Here is a 12,226-nt window from a genome sequence, read left to right as displayed (position 1 = left end):
GTACACAATAGTTCTGAGGCTCTTCAGAAGGTGGGGTGTGAATTGTAGAGAAACAAATTTCTCTATTTGTAGAGCTCTGTGGAGATATATTCCTAACTACATACCCTTTCTACCAGAGAATGGATTGCAGTTTAAGGCTAAGATTATTAGTGGAATGCTTTTTGGCAAAAAGAAAAAGAAGTGTGTGTGTGTGTGTGTGTGTGTGAGGAAGGATGCTGTACAAGGTGTGTACCATGTTGCCTGGTTGGTTTTTTTTTTGTAATTGAGTAAGATTCTATCTAGGTCATTAAAAAAAGGCAATGGTGGCATGATTGCCTTAAGCACATGTGTAACCACACAGTTATGGTTGTAGGAAACCAGCTGGTCGCCTGTCAGAGTGACAGGGTTTACATGACTGAACCAAAGCTAGAGCAGTGGTTGTGGGTTGGTGAAAAGTCCCCCTGCTGACCTGCTTTCCTCTCTAATTTGGTTCCTGTAAGTTATCATCATCTGTGGAGATGTTTTAGAGATTGGATGGATGCCTTAGCTGAGGGTAGTGATTTGGGGATTTATTATGGATATACCTGTGGATTTCAGGGGTAAGTTTAGTAGCTATTATTTCTTAACTTTAAATTATAGTCACCAATTAATATCTGGATCATAACTACTAATATTCTTATTTATCACTTCAAACATCATGTGCCCTTCTTCTCTTTGACTTATTATCACCCCAAAGATTGGAAGCATAATCAGATTTTCAGGATGAATAAACTAAAATTAAGACACACTCACATGGATGTGTTGGGATTCTTGCCCACGTTTTTTTAAAGCTTGCCATCTAGCATTACTTTTAAAACTGCTTTACTTATTTCCACAGTTGCTGCTTAGTCTCATAATGGCTTAGAAATATTTTTATAAAATAACCCTCTTAGTAATATTTCTTATGGTAACAACATAAAACTAATTTTTCTGATATCATGCACTGTATATTTGCATATAACACTTCCATTTAGGCAATTACTATATTTAAAAGTTGTCACTAATTTGCCCCTTATGTGACAAAACTTATCTTAAAAACTTGTATCCTAAATGATGGATATTAAATTCCCAGGTATTTTCAGATATATGTGATTATATATTATGATAATAAGTTACATAATAGCACTTTGTCTCATACAAAGGTAATCCTTCAATCTTCATATTCACTGCCATTATATTTCTGCTTCTAAGATCTAACTTTTTAAAATATCCCAACCTGCTATAGGCTCAAGGGATAAAATTGTCCGGTGGGCAACCCCAGCCTCTTAGGCCTTGAACATTGTTCAGGTGACATGATTGATCTCTGTGGGACAGCATTAGAGACCACACAGATCTGGTTTCTCTCGCATTAGCTGATTTATGGAATTACATTAGTAAGCAGAGCCTCAGGAGATTTCCCTGCCCCCACTCTTGGCTCTCTGCTGTGAGTAACACACTGCCACCACCAAGGCTTTCCATGTACTAGCAGAGGGACTTGAAAGGGACACACACATTAGAGTGAAGAGACTGAGCAACTGGAAAGTCAGGAATAAAGACAACTTCATCCTCTCTCTTTTTTTCCCCTCTCTCTCTCTCAAATTTATCTCTTGAATGTACTTGGGCAACAGTAATTTTCCGGTTAGGTTGAATTTCTAAGGGGTTTAGTGGAAAACATCAAAATATTGCCCCAAACTTGATAATTTAGAAGAGTGTTTTAGGGGAGGAGGGACCCATTTTATATATATACTGTTAAGTTCTAAGAGCCCCAACCACACAAATGGCCATTGTAAAATTTTGGACAAAGCACTGTCTGCAATTTGTGCAGAAAGATGGCACATGCTTCCTGAGGAAATTCATTTGTAGACCATACATAAAATAGGCGTGTCACTCAAACTCAAGGTCTGTGTAGTTAAATAATGGAACCAATCAATAATTGAACATGTCATAGTTTTTGAAGTTTGATGACTTTTTAAAAAATTATAGGTAAAATATAAATGTTTATATCTTTAGTTTTAGATCATAATTTAAAAATGAATTTTCAGTTTTTAGTTTCAAGAATCAAAAACATACTAGTATAAAAATATAAATTTTTGTTTTAATTTCAAAATGCAAATATATTACTATCAGAAGGAAAGAGGAACTTTTCAATAAATTCAAACAAAATGATAATATATTAACACTAAAATATAATGAAATAACACAGGAAAAGATACTAATTTCATAAATGATAAGAAAAAAGGACAGAAAAGTTCAGCTACAACTAAAGTCATAATAGATTTGTAGCCAAGGTACCAGACTGTAATATAAATCCACTGAGACTCTTTTTCCATCACCAGATTCAATACAAGGCGATCAAAGTTGTTTTTAAAGAACCATACATTTTAAATAATTCCTAAGTTTAAGTGATAGTGGTACCCATCCAACTATCATGTAAATTATAAGCAATCTTTTGGATGGCAATTAAAAATAATAAAATCAAAATAATTAAAATCTGTTTGTAAATTATCCTATAAGAATATTTGTTTGAAATTCAACCATCATCAAACAAAATATAAAGTCGATCAGAACAAATCAACAACAAACTTTAGACTTTAATCTGGAAAAAAAATTGACTATTTTAAATAAGAAAGGAAACTGTCTAGTGATGTGGGAAATAAAATGTTCTTGGTTTTTAAACTTTTTAATGAATTAATTACTATATTGCTGCACATTTTGGTTAGTTTGAGCCAACTGTTTCCCTGGGTGATGAGTTAAGAGTTTTGTGTAGTTAAACTTACAGACTGATAAATGCAGAACAATTTAATAAAAATAGTCAAGACTAAAAATCGAAAGGTATGCAAAAACGATGGGCATTTCATCCATATTTGCTCTGGTTTACCAGTTTGGAGACTGAAGGTCTATGTTGGGATGACCCTGCACACAACAGTAGAATATTCTTTCTGGAATGAAAAGTAAACATAAAGCTATTTGAGTATTCCCCAGAAATAGGTTGCAACTACTTCTTCTGAAGTAGTTGATGTTCAGAACTTACTGTTCAACCTCAGTTGGTCAGATTATGTGAATATGTAGTTCACTTTTACCAGAAAACAACTCACTTTTTAAGCATAACAAAAGGTCCTACTATCCATTAAATTTCATAAGAGTAGATCTGCTTCCATTTCTGACATTTATTTTTACTCATATTATACAGAATATTTTTTTAAAACTCCTGTGTTCATCATATATCTAATTAAAATAATAGGTTAAATTCAAGATTTAGCAAAAGGCCCATGTAATATACAAATTGGAGAAATGACTGCTTCTCTTTTAGCTTTCCTCTTATTTTTCAACGAGTTTTTAAAAAGTAAAAGTGAACCCGAAGTTAATGGTAAAATCTTTCATTTTTATAAGTGTGATTTTCAGTCACTGATTAGAATGTGAGGTCATCTTGGCTGGGAAAGTAGAGCACTCTAGAAAATACCATTCTTTTTTTACAAAAACTTGTTTTTAGGCAAGGTTTTTTCATAATCAGTGGACATTTTGAAGATTTTGTGCATGCATAATTTTGTTCCTTCACTTGTGCTGCAGTGCTTCTGCTCATTCTTAACATACTTTTTCATCTAGCATTATGCTATTATCCATTGGCGTTTCAAAATCTTGAGGGAGGGGTACATGGGTGGTTTTATCCTTCAGTCATATCTTGTTCTATCACATGCAAACACCTGTCCTGAAATTGAATTATTCTGCAGGGTAATCGAAAAGCCTCCCTGCATTCAGCATCATATGTTTTCTGTTGTTTATTGAGTTATGTTGCACCATACTTCAGATGCGACAGCCATTTAATAATGTTGAAGACTTAGCTCTGCAGGGGCTAAAAGGATCCCAGCAGGCTTGTTAACTTCTACTCTAAAACATTATGAGAAATATTTTTTCCTCTGTGAAACTTCGGGGCTTTCTCTTAATTTATTTTAAAAACATAATAATCCATAGTCAGATATGAGAGGAACATGTTAAATTTTTTTTGTTTTACTATTACTTAATTTTTAACCTATCTATTAAACATTACATTTCTTTACTTTAAAAAAAAATGGCAAAGCAAAATATACTTTTTCAGAAAACCAATACTAAAGGTGTATTTCTTTGGCTGATACAAACCAAATACAAATTATAATTAGAAAATATACTATTAATTTCTTGGCTTTTGAGTTCTTTTATAATTAAAAACTATATTTGGGCCACATGGCCATATTTAGATGATAGATTGTGGGAAGAGCCACCGATATCAAGTAACTTACCACTGAAACAATGTTAACTATATCAGTATGACTTCTCTGACTTTATTTCCTCATCTATAAGGAGATAATATCAAACTACTTTACAACTTTTTAATATTGTACGTAGGTGAATATTCTTTGTACACTGAAAGATGCTATACAATTTCTCATTCCTATTTTAAAGTCATCGATAAATAGTAGAGTAGAAGACAGTTATATTTAGAGATAATTCAGTGCACCAACAGGTTACTTATAGTTTTCAGAAATTAAAACCCAGGTAGACTGTTTTGTAGCTTGTGTTTTCTGAACATGTTTTAATCATCCAGTTCACCAAAGATTTGGCTCGATTTCACTTGCAAAGAGATAAACCCAATAAACAAGTTTCTGTGTGCTTATACCTGTCAAATGCCAATGAAAACTGCTCGAATTTCCTAGAGGAGTCAGTCAATGTGGTGAGCCAATTTAGATAATTTAGTGCTCTTCCTCTTTCCTCACCAAAGGCACACCACCACCATTAATTAATCTTTTAATAGAGAGTGTGTGTGCATGTGCGTGTTTGTGCGTGCATGTGTGCGTGTGTGCGTGTGTGTGTGTGTGTCTGTGTGTTTCGCTTTACTAACTCAGTATTTTTAGCTACTATTTTCTTTATTTGAACAGATACAGTGAATTAGTGACTTTAAGAAAATCATTGTAAGGAATAACTGGTTAAATGCTTATTAATTGGAGAACATATTTAACAAATATCAGAATATTGTAGAGTTACTTCTGTCCTGGAAGATAGGTGTGTGTGTCGGTGGGGGAGGGGGTGTATAAAACAGGTAGACATACATTATGACTATGCAGAGCTTTCTTTTTTTGCTTTAAATAAGAAGAGTACTTGTGAAGTAAAGAAAGTTAGTGAACGGTAATAGAAAAGGCTTTTGGTGTTCGGGGAGAAAATAGTGAAAAGCCCTAAAAGATTTGGAATACTAACCAAGACAGCATTAACAAAAAAAGAAAGGAATATTCAAGCCAGGAAGCAATGCAATATGTATTTAGAAGAAACTTTGTCAAGACAGGATATGGATGTCTGCTTTGCTTCAGCAGTTATAAAAGTTTTGCAGCAAATGGAAACTATAAAATTAAGGAAGATTTTCATGGTTTGACATAGTACATTTGGTTTGGGAGTCAGACCTGAGGCTCGAGTTCAGTGGAGTGGCCGCTGATCTAGAGAGGAGGGAAAACAGATTGTGTTATAGCTATTATTTTTACTTATGCCTTTGAAACATTTACTGTAATAGTTACAAAGTGTAACTAAAAGAGAATACCCCCAAGAGAATACCCCCAAATGGAAAAATGGGATCCCATTTAGTTCTCATCATCTGCATCTAAATATCTAAATTGATATTTCCAAAGACATTCTTGAGAGAGTGAAGAAAGTGTCAAACTATGGGGAAAACTGTGCTGAGTGTGCTGTTTCTTGCTCAAGGACTTAAAAAAAGCCTGGATGATTGATTGTATCAAAAGAGTAGAGATCAAGTATAATGAGATGAGAAAGGGATATATGTTTAAAGATCAGGAAGAGTCATGGGCATTTCTGTGTATTTCAGCAAATCTGACAAATTCCAGAGAAGATAGATTTTCTCCAAAATTTTACATAGTGTAGTGATAAAATACATTTTTAAAACAATAACAGACTATATAAATTTAATTATGTGGAAATGATGAGTCTAAGTGATGGTCAGTTAGTGCCAGAAAAATAACTGTGTTGGGAAAAGGTTTGTCTGTGGGAAATATTCTTGTTTATAAGTTAAATGAGATCAGTGATGGTTTTAATGAAGTCAAGAATAAGGAAAAAAAATAAAATCCTCAGTTGTACATAGATGGATGACAAGTGAGAAGACGTAGAATCTTCTAGTAAACATGAAATACTTTGTGTGTTCTAATTTTCATTCATGAAAAACAAAATAAAGAACACTTGCTTTTTTTCTCCCCCAAAGGAAATATTATTGGATCTTCTATGTAAGGCTGCTATATAGAGAGTTAAATTCATTATGGGGTAGAATGGTTTTGGATTTTCCTTGTGTGATTCTCTTCACATAAATGTGTTATTTGTATGCCATGAAGCTGTGTTTTTCAAACTCCAAGTTACAGCACATTAGTGGTCCATGAAACCAATATGTTGGCTTAGCATTAGAATTTTTAGAAAATAGAGTAAAATAGAGTAGAACAGAAAATATATGAGTGTATCACATGTAGTAAGAGTACATATTGTTAAACTTCTGTTTCAGTTATGTATGTAAGCATAAATGTAGGGGTATGCATATACTAGGCTGCTGTGTCAAATGTATTTCTGTTAGTTGGAGTCAAAAACATTTGAAAAACAATAGTTTAGTGACAGCAACAACACTATCTAACAAGTCTGTAGTTAGGAAAGAAATTATATTTGTAAAGGGACCAATGTTAACAAGATAAGGAGTAAAATTTAAATGTATTTCTATAAATAGTGTGTCTTTACTTCTCCTAGGTGGGTTTGTACCTATGTTATATATTCATCAATACATGGTATATTACTAAGTATGTGGTAAACCATTGATAAATTCAATTTAACAAATCTTTAGGTAGGGACTGTAATTTTCTAAGACTTGTAGTAAGTGCTCTGGACACACACACACACACACCCCCTAGCTTAAGAAACTTGAATTTTTCTTCATTCTTAACTGCCTTTTTTAAATACCCATGTAATTTCTTAACTCTTTCTTATTTCATCCAGGATACTTAGTTTCCCACTTATAATCTTAATTCTCAGTCTAAGAAATGGCCACGTTTAATATGATAGAATTGAAATTTTAGAAAACTCTGGAAGCATCTCATACCTATTTAAAAGTCTTGGGATTTCTTGATTCATCCTTGGCTCAATTATTCCCCAGATCTAGATAAGAAATACAAACTGCTGTCGATGATCTCTACCTGGCTACCTCATGCAGTTATGTGGTGACAGATTAAGTTTTCTATTAGTATTCCAGAATTTTTCAAGGAATAAGAGAAAAGGAGAATACTTGCCTTGAACATTTGAACATACTGAGAATCTACAATATGATTTGTTATTTCAAACACATTTTACAGAATACCGGAAACTCTTGTTTAACCTGAATAAGAGGGCCATATTGAAAGAAAGAAGTAGAGGAAGAAAAGAAAGAGAGAGAGGGAAGAAGGGAGAAAGGGAAGGTAGGCAAGCAGATTGTAGTGTTACAGATTAAAGGGAAATCAGAAAGGAGCCTATTGGCAGAAAGGATCATCATGTTCAAAGTTATCTTCTTGACTCTGGTGTAAATAATAAATTAGTGGAAATGGTTAATGGTTAATGTCTTTCAGAAATTTTTAGAAAGATTCCATGAGTCTGGGTTTAGACCTACTAGACCCACTTAGCATTTTTTCCCCATTTACCGTAGTGGAAAAATAGTTTCAGGAAAACTAACTAGTTTCTTCTAATTTTTTAAGAGCAGTTCTTTTGCTGCAATTAGAAACATAGGCCAAGATGAGAAAGCCAGTATTCAAAATTAATAATGGCATTTAGGGAGATAGAGGCCACCCAACATCTATAAACATCTATAAACATCTATAAACAACGTGTTGTTCAAAACTAGTACAATTTTTAAATAATTGTAAGGAGAACTCCCTGGAAAACACAGAATTGTACATATAGAAAAATCCAAAAATTATTAATTACTACATCTTATAAATCCTATGCCTGATAAAAAGTAAGGCTTAATTTACTTTGCTAGTTAACTATATGAAAATGAGACTTTTTGGACAAAGATGGAGTACATGATACTTGTCAAAAAACTAGTTCATGGAAATTCCCTGAGGAAAAATTTGAATCTAAATATTGGAGGGCTTGCTGGTATCATAGTAGTAGAGAATGCTTAAGAGCGCATGTCCCCTTAATGAGGGAGATTATCTAAATTATATTTCTAAAGAGCAAAGTAGAATATAAGTTTAACATGATAAAATTAAATTCTAATAATTACTGACAGTATACCTTTTACTTTTATTATTCAAAAAGAAAATTGAGAGAGACCAAAAAGAGTGATTGCGAATTGAGTATTCAATCAGATGGTAATAGAAGTTATTAAAATTTTTTTAAATATTCCAAAAGCCACATATTCTCAGAAATATTGTTTTAACCAAGTACATTATTTTGATGATAACATCTAATTGACTGAAATGTTTGAAATTTTCTCTAAATTCTTCTAAGTAATTCATGGACATGAATCATGCTTTGGTTTCTAGGCTGGATCTGTCTCAATGGTTGGATTTTTTCATAGAAAATTCTGAACAAAATGAAATTTAATGACTACATCCAAAATTTTATAGAACCTAGCTTGAGAGAAAAAATTCTATTAAACTTATTTTTACTTTTTATATAATAGAAAATGAATATTTATTAAATTCTCAGAGCTATAATAATCAAAGAGAAGCACCATAATTTGAATTGATTTTATAGAGGTTAGGTGTAACGATTGTATTTTATTTGCATATAAGTTAGAGGCTGTCCAAATCATCGCTCTCGTAGATATAAAAATCACCTCTTAATATATTTTTAAGTTACCTCCCATTTTCTTACATTTTACATGAATATTTCTTCTACAAAAGAACAAGAAAGTTCACTGTTTTTGAATTGTTCAGAATTTTCAAAAATGTTCAACAACTGGTCATGAAAAATATGCTGATTGTTTCCAGTGGCCTATTAGCAATGATCCCACCTAAAGATATTATTGTATTCAACAAGAATTAGTAGACCAACTGAGGAGAGAGAGAATTATTTCACTTTTATCTTTGCAGTATGTGTGTGTTTGTGTGTGTGTGTGTGTGTTCAGACTTATTTATAATATAACCATCTATATTTATATACATTTATAGGAGATACATAAGTATATAAATAAAATGAACTTTAAATATTTTAACCATTCTTGACAGTATATTATAGATTTTATTAACCTAAATTTTGCTTTATATTCTTAGTTTTGCTTTTAATTTTCCTTCAAATCCCTCTTGCACATAAGGTTAAAAATGCTGTGTAAAATGATATTTTGAAGACACCCTTTTAATTTGTAGATCATTGAAAATTTTTCTGCTTTCTGCTGGTACCATTCCATTGTAATTTATTTTTATTTTTATATGTCAAAGATCATTTTAATCACTAAATTACCTATTCCTAATGCAGTAAATTTACTAATTTGTTGGAATGATGTGGTGCGAAGTGTTTTACCAAAGTTAATTGAAATATAATCATATATCGCAGTAATCAAGTGAGTTACCTAAATAAAGTAGTTACATTAGATACTAGGGTCAAAAGTGGATGCTTTTTCTGGTCACTTCTTGACCAGCATGAATCATGATGTCAAGCTGTTACTTTCCTTCCTACCCACCCACTCCTACCCCACATGCAAATTCCCCTTTAGACAATTGTTTTCTTAACTGACTCTACCATCATATTGACTTGACTTAGCAACTTTACAACATAATGTGTAAACTCATCTTTATTTACGAAAATCATCTTACCTTCTAAAGTCTTGTTATCGCAGTCTAAAATCATGCCATCACAATGGTGATGGGGAGAGTGGTGGTGTTTGTGTAGGTGGGAGAGGAAGAGGAAGAGGAAGAGGAGAAGGAGTGGCAGGAGCCCTCAGAGGATCAATACTAATGAAAAAACCATCTCTAGTTCTCTACCATTAATCAGAAAAATCCTGGCCACAAATGTCAATTTGGAAACCAAAAAAGTAAACTGCTCCTTAGAATCATATTTAAGACCTCGAAAAAATTGGGTCATAAAATTATCCAGTTACTTTCGTGCTTTTCTCCTTTTAAAGAGGGTCTGATATTCCAATTAGTGGTAATATTGATAGGTGTTTTTAGTTTACATCTGGATAATGGCCAACACCAGATGTGAGTATACCAATTTCTTATATAGTTTATATAATAAATCTGAATTATGAGAAAAATTAATCTGAAATATATATAACATATGATGCATACATATTACAGCAGGACAGAAAGAGAAAGTTAGATATAACTTAAAAAGTGGAAACAGTGCATACATCAATCCACCTATTTTTAAATTAAGGTAATATTATTAAAATGTAAAGTTTTTAATTATAATAGGAAATTATTGGACTGTGAGATTATGATTTATCATAAATTAGTTCTCTCAGACTGATTCGACCTATCTTATACCTGTACTTGCTAATAATTCTATTATAGTTGCTGGACTATGATTTTTAAAATATACTATTTATAAATAGGACAGAAACATATTTCTGCTGAAAACATTCTGGGGAGTCTGTAACATTTGCTAGGTATCATTTTAGACCAACTAATTATCCAGTGAGTTGTGTTAATGTGCCTGTGTGTGTAGTCACATTCATAATATTATTTATAACACATTTTTCCATTTATCCAAGTAGGTTTTGAAATTTCATCAGTAAAAAAATTAACCTGTACATTTTAGCATTCTTTGTGAATCAAATCATGGGAAAAAAAGTTTTTTTCCACCATCAGGAATTCTTTTCCTTTTCATCTGAAACACCCCAAAGGTTGAAAGTGTCATATGAAGTCAAAACAAAATATAGTCAAATATCTAAAGGCAAACAATGAGACCTACTATTATCCTTTGTCATATTTATTCACATACTTTCTATTGCAAATTCAGTGGTTCATTAAGGTTTTCAAGTTCTAGAGTGAAGAAATTAATCAAATGGAGTGGAAGTTGCCAATTTCAAGGCCTTTGTTGCCCAGGAGTCTAAAAAACTTACAGTGGGATCCCTCACACAGAAAACAGTATTTCTAAATACTTTACAAGAGGCTATGTTGCTTAACTATGATTTAAAATTGCTTTGCTTTTGGTTGCAAAAAGAATCATTATATGGGAATCAGAAAATGATTGGATGACTTATGTTTCGTTAATAATAAGTGGGAACAGAGAAAATTGTTTTTTGATTAGTGTACGGATAATGGTACCCCAAGATACTGACTTCAACTTGGAAATCAGTGCATTAGAGCCATCTTGTTTCACAGTAGAATTCTGTAGGCAAATCACTGAGATTTTTGGATTAAAAGTAATTATTGGAAAAAAAATATTTAACTTTACAGAATTTGCTGAGGTCATCGTTATTATCTCAATTTATAACATGCATTCGGAAGTAAATTTTAGCATTGAGTTATTTTTAATTTGTTCTTCGAAACTCCATCTAGTTCTATTAAAATGATTAGTTTTATTGCATTCTGAATACTGCTATATTTTACATATTGTATCAAGATGTATAAATAGCCAGTTCTACATATCTCCATATGTACAGAATTATAGACACTCCATTTTCAGTTTTTTAGGAAGTGAGTTTTTATTGGACTTGATCTATTTCAACAAGAGTATGTGGAGGCCTGGTCAGCCCCAAGATGCCATAATCCACATGACTGTTTAGCAGGCACCAGAAAAGAGAGCGTTATGCTTAATTCTTAAGGTGGCAGCTTTTGGTAATCTTATTAATTTTATATTACTTAATCATTTGTTAATTGCTGATTTAATGAAAATCAAACTGAAATACATTCCTTCCATAACATACATACATATATACATACATACATACATACATATTAAATGTAAAAGGTACTTGGGCTTGGATAAACATCATTCTTCCATTCAAAGAACTATGCTGGCTTTTTAAAGTTATTTAGGAGGGAAACAGAAGCTATTCCTTTAAGCTCGAAGGTCATTTCATATCTGGCTCACCTAGAGATGAATTCTCCAGAACACCAAGCTTTACAAGCAGTACTCGAAGAACTGGGACTGCAGGTTTCTCCTCAGGCCTCCTGGGAGCAAGGCTGCTGTTCGTCAGTGTTTCCACCCGCATAAGTAGTGAGGGCTGCCTTAAACAATGCTGATCAACTCAATTCTATTCTTTACCACCCCTCCCTCTTCTCTTCCTGGGGAATCTGGC

This window comes from Pteropus medius, unplaced genomic scaffold (genome assembly GCF_902729225.1).
Source record: "Pteropus medius unplaced genomic scaffold, Ma_sr-lr_union100, whole genome shotgun sequence".
Taxonomy (NCBI): Eukaryota; Metazoa; Chordata; class Mammalia; order Chiroptera; family Pteropodidae; genus Pteropus; species Pteropus medius.
This window is presented reverse-complemented; position numbering follows the sequence as displayed.